This window comes from Nematolebias whitei, chromosome 18, assembly GCF_014905685.2.
Source record: "Nematolebias whitei isolate Nwh7 chromosome 18, NemWhi1, whole genome shotgun sequence".
NCBI classification, from domain to species: Eukaryota; Metazoa; Chordata; class Actinopteri; order Cyprinodontiformes; family Rivulidae; genus Nematolebias; species Nematolebias whitei.
Genome location: NC_056515.1, coordinates 16,414,732 through 16,424,302, shown reverse-complemented (window position 1 = coordinate 16,424,302; position 9,571 = coordinate 16,414,732).

Below are 9,571 nucleotides of genomic sequence, written 5' to 3'. Positions count from 1 at the left end.
AAAAAAAAAACTTTCTGAGTTTTTGTTCTATTCATTGTTTTGGATTTAGGTATAAAAAATATACTATTGTGGTATGACTGTGGAACAGCTCTGTCAGAAGTATATGATAAAACTCTCCCTGCTGTATGTCCTAATTTTAAATAAGTTGTTAGGCTATAGAGGATGTTTAAATGTGATGAAAGCTACATTATTTTTTCAAAAGCGGTTCTGTTCAGCTTTGGGTTTTTGTCCCTAATTGTTAATGTTAATGGTAAGTTGTCCTGTGAGACACAATGCTTGTATCATTGTATTACCTGTAACTTGTTTCTGATTCAGTTACATAAAATCAAATTGTTAAATTAGTGCTTTGATTCAGGCTGAGTGCACAAGAAACGTGTGTGAGAAATGCTGCAGGTTATCTATCACCTGCTGCTGGAGCTGAAAGAGTGATAATGTTTTAATGTTCATCTGGAACTGAATAACTTTTGGAGTCAACCTCATTCAAGATGGCCGCCACAGCCAACTGACTTCTACAATCACAAAAATGGATTAATTCATTATGTTTTACAAATTATTAAAGTAAAATTTGGTGTGGTTTGTAGCTGGAAGTTTTCAACACAGACTTTGAGAGCTAGCTTTAAATTGCATAATGCTTGATCAAAACTGCTACACCTTTGTTTCTTCTAGTTGTGTTTTATTTGCCAGGAATTGTCATAATTTTCACACACACACAAAAAGTGCAAAAAGTACAAGTGATGAAAAACTGAAGCAAGAGACAATCTGAGTATAAACATGTCACACTTCCCTGCTTCTACAGATGTGTGATAAAATGTCCAACACTTGGTTACTAAGCACAGGGCAGCACGGTGGCACAACTGGTAGAGCTGCTGCCTCTCAGCGAGCAGGTCCTTGGTTCAAACCCCGGTCCAGGGGCCTTTCTGGGTGGAGTTTGCATGTTCTCTCCGTGCATGCGTGGGTTTTCTCCGGGTACTCCGGTTTCCTCCCACAGACCAAAAACATGCATGTTAGGCTGATTGGTAACTCTAAATTGTCCCTAGGTGTGAGTGAGAAAGTGAATGGTTGTTTGTCTCTGTGTGTCCCTGTGATGGACTTGCGACCCGTCCAGGGTGTACCCCGCCCCTCGCACAGTGATTGCTGGACATGGGCACCAGCGACCCCCGTGACCCAAAATGGAATAAGCGGGTAAAGATAATGGATGGATGGATATTTGAAGCACAGTGCACACACACACACACACACACATATATATATATATATATATATATATATAAATTTAAGGGGAAATGCCAGAATATTAAAAAATATCAAGCTCAAAATTTTGAGCTGCATCAAAGTATTCATATCTTTTTATTCATTTTAATTTTTATAAATCAGAGTGTAACTGCACTGTGCTTCAAATAATTATTAATAATTAATAAAACATTTTCATACATTGTCTCCTCATGTTTTCTTCCCCTTTTCTTATCCAAGCAATAAGGGCAGTGCTCATAGAAGCTACAGCCCCGGTAGACTTCCGTCTACCCTTCTGATGGTCGTACGAAACGTAATTTCACTGTAGTTAACTGTGGAATGATAATAAAGTTGATTCTGATACTGATTCTGAAATAAAAAACTCACTTTACAAAACTTAATTTATTAAGATAATTTGCACTAATACTGGTTAATTAAACCAGTGTCAAGTAAGACCATTATATGAACCAAATGCAATGTTTTCACCAGCATTATCAGGCGGTGACAGTTAAGGTATGCCTGGAGTCTTTACATCAAAAATAGGGAGACAGAACTGGAGTACATGGGTGACACTTATCACAAGTTAAAGACCACCCAAACAGTGCATCCCATCTACTTTGTTGTGTTTCAACAGTACGTGGGTTTAATACGTACACAGAGACTGTCAGAGAGGATGTTTCTGGTTTCAGATTGTGGAAAAACTGCAGAGCACCAATCCAGATGAGCGTTCAGAATATTTCCTGACTGCTTTGTTTCCACAACAGCATACAAACAGAAGCAACGCTGCTCAAACTTGTCACAGAAGATAAAACCTAAAAGGCCACTGAAAATTCCATCCATCCATTATCTTTATTCACTTTTTCCTTTTCTAGTCATGGGGGTCACTAGTGCCCATATCAAGAAGTCACTGTGTGACAGGTGGGGGACACCCCAGACAGGTCTCCAATCCATCACAGGGACACATAGAGACAAACAAGACAAACATCCATTCACTCTCTCATTCTCTTACTCACGCCCAAAGACAATTTTAGAGTTACCAATCAGCCTAACATGTTTTTGGTCCTAGAGAAAACCCACATGTGCATGGAAAGAACTCCACCCAGAAAGGTCCCGGGGCAGGATAAGCCTTAAAAACATCAGTCAGTGTGAAAGTTTCAAGTCATATGAGAAAAACTCCTGAACCGTAAGTGGCCAAAGTGTTTGGTCGTAACATGAGGCATAAGAAGTTACATCTGCACTGTTTTATAAAAGAGTTATCCAACCATCCATCCATGCATCCATCCATCCATTATCTGACGCTTGCTCTGAAGTCAGTCACGAGGGCAGCAGCTTGAACAGTAAGACCCAGACATCACTTTCCACAGCCACCTCTTCTAGCTTTTCTGGGGTGGACCCCAAATAGTTCCCAGGCCAACAAAGAGACATAGTCTCTCCAGCATGTCCTGGGTATTCCCCAGAGTCTCCTCCCAGCCAAACATGACCAAAGCACCTCCCTAGGGAGGCACCCAGGGGGCATCCTTACCAGATGCCCGAACCACCTCAACTGACTCCTCTCTATGTGGAGGAGCAGCGGTTCTCCTCCGAGTCTCTCCTGGAGAACTGAACTTCTCACCTTATCTCTCTAAGGGAAAGTCCAGCTACCCTGTGGAGGAAACTCATTTCAATCACCTCTATCCACAATTTCATTCTTTCGGTCACTACCCAGAGCTTGTGACCATAGGTGAGGGTAGGAACGTAGACTGATCGGTACACAGTGAGCTTTGTCTTACAGTTCAGCTCCCTCTTCAACACAACAGACCAGTACAGAGTCCGCAATACTTAAGATGCCGCACCAATCCATCTGTCAATCTCATGCTCCATTCTTCCCTCACTCGTGAACAAACCCCAAGATACTTGAACTCCTCCTCTTGAGGCAGAACCTGATGCTGATTCTCATCTGAGCCGCTTCACACTCGGCTGCAAACCGCTCCAGTGAGAGCTGAAGATCACGGCACAATGAAGCCAACGGGACCACATCATCTTCAAAGAGCAGAAATGGAATCCTGAGGCAACTGAACTGAAATCCTTGCGCCCCGTGGCTGCACCAAGAAATTTTATCCATAAAAGTTATGAACAGAATCGGTGACAACGGGCAGCCCTGGCGGAGTCCAACTCCCATCCTGAAGGGGTCTGACTTACTACTGGCAAGACGAACCAAACTCTCGCACCACTTGTATAGGGACAGAACAGCCCGTAACAACGGGCCTCCAATCCCATACCCATCGAGTACCCCCCACAGCGTACCCTGAGGAACATGGTCAAATGCCTTCTCCAAATCCACAAAACACATGTAGACTGGATGGGCAAACTCCCTTGACCCCTCGAGGACCCTAGTGAGGGTAAAGAGCTGGTCCAGTGTTCCATGGCCAAGATGGAACCTGCACTGTTCCTCCTGGATCTGAGGTTTGACCAACAATCGGATACTTCTCCAGTACCCCTGAATAGACCTTACCAGGGAGGCTAAGGAAAGTGACGCCCCTGTAATTGGAGCACACCCTCCGGTCCCCCATTTTGAAGAGGGGAACCACCACCCCAGTCTGCCAATCCAGTGGCACTGCCCCAGATGTCCACGTGATGTTGCAAAGACGTGTCAGCCAAGACAACCTCACAACATCTAGAGCCTTTAGGAAATCAGGGCAAATCTCAGCCATCCTCAGAGCCCTGCCACCGTGGACCTTTTTAACTACCTCAGCAGCCTCAGTCATGATTATGGATTGAGCAACCCCAAAGTCCCCTGAATCCACTTCCTCCATGGAAGACATGCCAGTGGGATTGAAAAGGTTCAAGAAGTATTCCTTCCACCTCCTGATGACATCACTGATTGAGGTCAACAGCACTCACACTTTCACTGAACACAGTGTTAGTAAAGTACTGCTTTCCCCTCCTTAGCTGCCTGATGGTCTGCCAGAATTTCCTCGGAGCCAACCGAGAGTCATTATCCAGGTTCTCACCAAACTCCTCCCACATTCAAGCTTTTGCCTCAACAACAGCCAATGCTGCAGACCGCTTGGCCCTCCAGTACTCTTCAGCTGCCTCTGGAGTCCCACCAGCCAACAAGGACAGATGGGACTCCTTTTTCAGCTTGACAGCCTCCCTAACCAGGGGTGTCCACCACCGAGTTCTAGGATGGCCACCACAAGAAGCATTGACAACCTTGCAGCCACAGCTCAAGGCAGCCACTTCAACAACTGAGTCGTGGAACATGGTCCACTCTGACTCAGTGTTGCCCATCTCAGCTGGGATGAGGTTAAAGCTATCCTGGAGGTGTGGGTTGAAGATCTTTCTGACGGATTCTTCTGCCAGGTATTCCCAGCAAACCCTCACTACATGTTTGGGTCTACCAGGTCTGTCTAGCATGTCCCCCCACCATCTGATCCATTTCACTACCAGGTGGTGATCAGTTGACAGCTCAGCTCCTCTCTTCACCCAAGTGTCCAAAACAAATGGGCGCAAATCAAATGACTTGACTACAAAGTAAATCATTGATATACAACCTATGGCATCCTGGTACCAAGGGCACTTATAGACACCCTTATGTTCGAACAAGGTGTTTATAATGGACAAACTATGACTAGCACAGAAGTCCAACAACAGAACACCGCTCCGGTTCAGATCAGAGAGGCCGTTCCTCCCAGTCATGCTCCTCCAGGTAACACTGTCATTCCCCACGTGGGCATTGAAGTCCCCCAGCAGAATAAAGGAGTCTCCAGTTGGTGCCCCTTCCAGCACCCCTGCCAAGGACTCCAAGAAGGCTGGATACTCTGAACTGCCGTTTGGAGCATACAACAGTCAGAACAACAGTCAGAGCTCATCCCCCCACTTGAAGGCGTAAGGAAGTTACCCTCTCGTGTACCAGGGTACTCCAACACACAGGCACAAAGTTGGGGAGCTAAGAATATACCCACACCAGCTCTGCACCTCTCACCATAGGCAACTCCAGAGTGGAATAAGGTCCAGCTTCTCTCAATGAGATCAGTTCCAGAGCCCATGCTGTGCGTCGAGGTGAGCCCAACTATATCTAGTCAGTACCTCTCAACCTCACACACAAGCTCAGGCTCCTTCCCCACCAAAGATGTCACGTTCCATCTCCCATGAGCCAGCTTTGGTAAACCATGGTCAGAGCACCAAGGTCCCTGCCTTCGACCACTGCCATGGAGTCATGCAACTGACTCATATAGCCTCTCCTGCAGGTCTTAGGCCCACAGGAAGGCAAACCCATGTTGCTTATTCGGGCTGAGCCCGACCGGGTCCCATGGGTAGAGACCCAGTCACCAGGTGCTCACCAATGAGCCACTCCCCCAGGCCTGGCTACAGGGTGGGGCCCTGGTAATCCACGTCCGGGCAAGGGACACAGAGTTCCTTTCTGTTTTATGTCCATAAGAGTCTTTGGAATTGCTCTTTGTCTGACCTGTCACCTAGAACTACTTTGCCTTGGAGACCCTACCAGGGACAATTAAAATTGCCCCAGACAGCATAGCTCCTAGCATCATTCATGCGCAAACTCCTACACCACGATAAGGTGGAGATTCAAGGAGTTATACAAGAAGATAAAAAGAAACCCTTCACCTCCAGTTTTTGGAAAGAGATTTTTGAGATCAGATACAATGCAGACAGCTCGAGAAGCAGATACACTGTTTGAACTTCAAAACAACCACAGGTACCAGTGGTGAGGTAGAGGGAAGGTTCCTGGGTTAGAAGTCATGCTGCTGCTTTATTGTGGCTTTTACAACAACATACACTGTTATTTTTGACAAAGAATGTCTGCTTCAAACAGATTCTGTGATAAACCTATTTATGCAGGTGAGGGTTGTGCCATTTCTTATCAATGGAAGGTTATCTGCTGGGCAAGCTCACTGCATTATCCAACTGTTACACGTCTGAGTAATTTTTGCAAGGATCCATTGATAAAATCTGTGCTTTTTTTGTCACTGCAAACTTATGTGTACTTTAAACTGTCACGATTCACGCCTGTTAGGTTAGATTTTCTATCACTCTGAGAACTGCTTGGTGTCTTTGGATCCTTTTCTTCTCTTCTGTCTGCATTTGTTTGTTTTAAGTTGTCTTGGCTGCATGTAGGTTTAAGGTTGTCTTCACTGATCAAACCAGTTTGTCTTCACTGCAGCACCTACAGCTCTGATTACCTTTCAATTAGCTGCACCTGTCTCTGCACCCTTTATAAATCAGACTCTCACACAGGGTGATTGCCACATAGTCGAAAAGAGAAAAGCCGTCTCTTAACAGAGGAGGAGGCCTCAGATTTCCACTTTCAAAAACATATAATGCAACTTTAAAACAGATTCCCAGCCGGTTTTCACACCTGATGGGAACAGAGGGGCCTCGACTGTGAATTAGAGGAACAAAGACCTACTGTTTAGGTTTTTAGGTGTTAACTGCCAATCTACATATGTGTGTGTGTGTGTGTGTCTTATGTATGTGTGTCTTATCTCACTCAGCCTTATAACCTGTATCTCTCACTCTCTGCTCTTTGAATTGAGAAAGCTCCTCGGATGAGGAGCGAAACGTCTTCTGTTACAAATAAAGTCCAGTTGTTTTTGTATTGAACGCTTTTTGAATTCATCATGTCCTGGATGACTGAGAATCTTCACCAGCATAGTCGAAAACAGTTTACTGCCAGTAGTTATCCCGCACTCTTGATCCCTTGTACCTGTATTTCATAGTTTTTCATAGTGCTTACCCAGTTTAGTCACTTTCCTGTCCTCCTTGCTCCTGTCCCATTCCCTGGTTTGTATCCTTACCTCTATGGTTCACTCTCCCGGCTTCCTGACTCATCGCCCGCCTGACTTTGCCTCCTGCTCGACCACCTGGACTGATGCCTCACTGAAAACTGTAATGACCCCCGCCTGTATGACAACGTCCTCTCGCCTTACCTGTTGGTCCTGTCACCCATCTGCTTCCCGGTTTCGGACTCTTGCCTGCTGGACTTCCCTCTGCTCCTGACGGATTGGTACCGTTGGTCATCTGCTGCCTGGTTTCGGACTCCCGCCTGTTGGACAAGCCTCTTTGTTTCACGGACTCCAAACACTGGCTCACCGCTGCAGCCGGCTGCCTTCCCTCACCAGAACCAGCCTCTCCTGCAGCTGCTCAGTCCTGCTGGAACGACATCAGTCTCTGGACCCCCCTTCAACCAATGAGATGACTAATTCCAGCCCAGATGCCCAGAATTCGACACCAGAACCAGTTTCGACCCAATTCCACTAAAGCGGGTCCTCACAATAAATTTGGTTTAACTTGCTTATTTGTTGTGGTGATTTTGGTCCAGCCCCTTTTTAAGGGGTGGGGGTTCATTACATTAAACAGTAAAAACTGAAACTGGTGACTAATACTAGCATGCCTTTTTCTGCCTGTAGTGGGTCAAAAAGTCTTGGCTTTTCCACTGGGTCTCCTCAAAAAAGTTCCCTTCACACTGAAGGGCAGTAGAGTACTCTCTAAAGGCTCCCACAGACTCGAGCGTCCTTCAGTTTGCAGAGGTCCGCGTGTACCAGATTAGACTCAAGCGTCCTCCAGTCCCCAGAGGTCCACACGTACTGGATTAGAGTCGAAGCAGACACCCGCAGGGCATGTACGTGCAAAGATCAATTTTTACAACTGTGTACGTGTACTCGGTGTCGCACAATAAACTGCCCGGCGAAGGACTGTTTTGGATGTGACACCAATGTATTAAATTCCCCTTCTTCATCCCTGGTGTGGTTTAATGGCCTTTTATTTTATTTTTTTGCACAGAGGCAAGTGATTTCTTCCTCCTCGTCCATTAACGCCATGACTGAAATTATGAGAAATGAAGGAATTTGTCATGAGCAAATTAAAATCAGGTCCAGCGTGGCTGCGGGAGGGTCTGAAGTATTCCAGGTGAGCCAGCTGCAGGGCCAGCGCTCCCTGTTTTTTTTTTTTAATATTTTATATTTTTTTATTAACAACATATAAACACAGAACAGCGCTGCCGCTTCCTGTCAGCTCTCTCTTTTTTGTTTTTTTGTGACCTGTCAATCAATCCAGTAGGCATGTCAGCAAATGACCAATCAGCAAACTCAATTTGTCCCGAAAGTAAATGCCCCTTGTATGCGGAGCTGGGCTGCAGCCGGTCAGGGTGGACGCTCGAGTATGAAATCTCAACTGTCTGCGGACAGTGCGCGCAGTTTCCGCATGGCTCACAGTCTGCCCGAGTCTGTGGGAGGCTTAAGGATGTCCCCTGGTTGCCTTCCTATGGAGGATTTCTGGGCATGTTAGACAAGGAAGCGATTCAATGGAAGATCCAGGACATGCTAAAAAGACTCTCGGTTGGCCTGGGAATGCCTTGGAGTCTATCCAGAAGAGCTGGAAGAGATGGCTGTGGAAAGAAATGTTTCGGCCACCCTGTTCAGGCTGCTGCCCTCATGACCCAACTCCAGAACAAGCGTCAGATAATGGATGGATGGATTTACTGTAACATTTAAAAATGTTATAATTGTACAATAATGATTTCAGATTTTCTGTTTATACTTTGTACGAACTTATAAACCATTAGAACCATCATTTCTGCTGCAACAGTCTATTTAGCCCACTGGTGATACAATAGGAACATTTTCACTTATACAAATCAGAATATATTGCATAATCTTCTTTTTTAATAAAAGCCATTATTACGTGGATAGTTACAGCAATGCTGTCTGGATCTGAGGCTCATTATCTTGTTCTTTGTGTAATCAATGTCAGGAGGACAAAGGTTGTTTTTTATTGCTCTTTTCCGTGTGTTGCTGGGAAAGAAGAAGCCCATTTGTCAACGGAGCATAAATGTACTTGACGTACTTGAACTAAAAGTACAACAGGTTTCATCTTGTTTATCTAAACAGAGTACATGAGGTTACACAAAGGCTGAATCAAAAAAACTAAATAAAATTTGACTTTGGGTGTTTTCAAACTTTATCCTTTCATAAAGTGTTGTTCTGATCTAAATTGTTTAAAAGCTAAATAATCCTTCTGTTTCAATATTTAAACAAGAATACAATACAGAAGTCCATCGCTACTTTATGGTTCATTTTGCGCAGACTCACTCTATCGTGGTTTTTCAAAATAAGATTGGACATGATACACAATTGGCTGATTGATGGATGAGCTGCAAAATCGGCATGGAATTTTCATTTAAAATAAATTATTTTAAATTATTTAGCACCTGCTGCACAGGTGGAGAAGTGGGCGTGGCCAAGAGCACTGGCAGAGAGCAGCTGAGGCAGAGTTGAAATCATGACATTCTGTGCTCTTTTAGAGCGTTTACAAATATTGTTCAGAATATTGCAAGAGTGTGGGA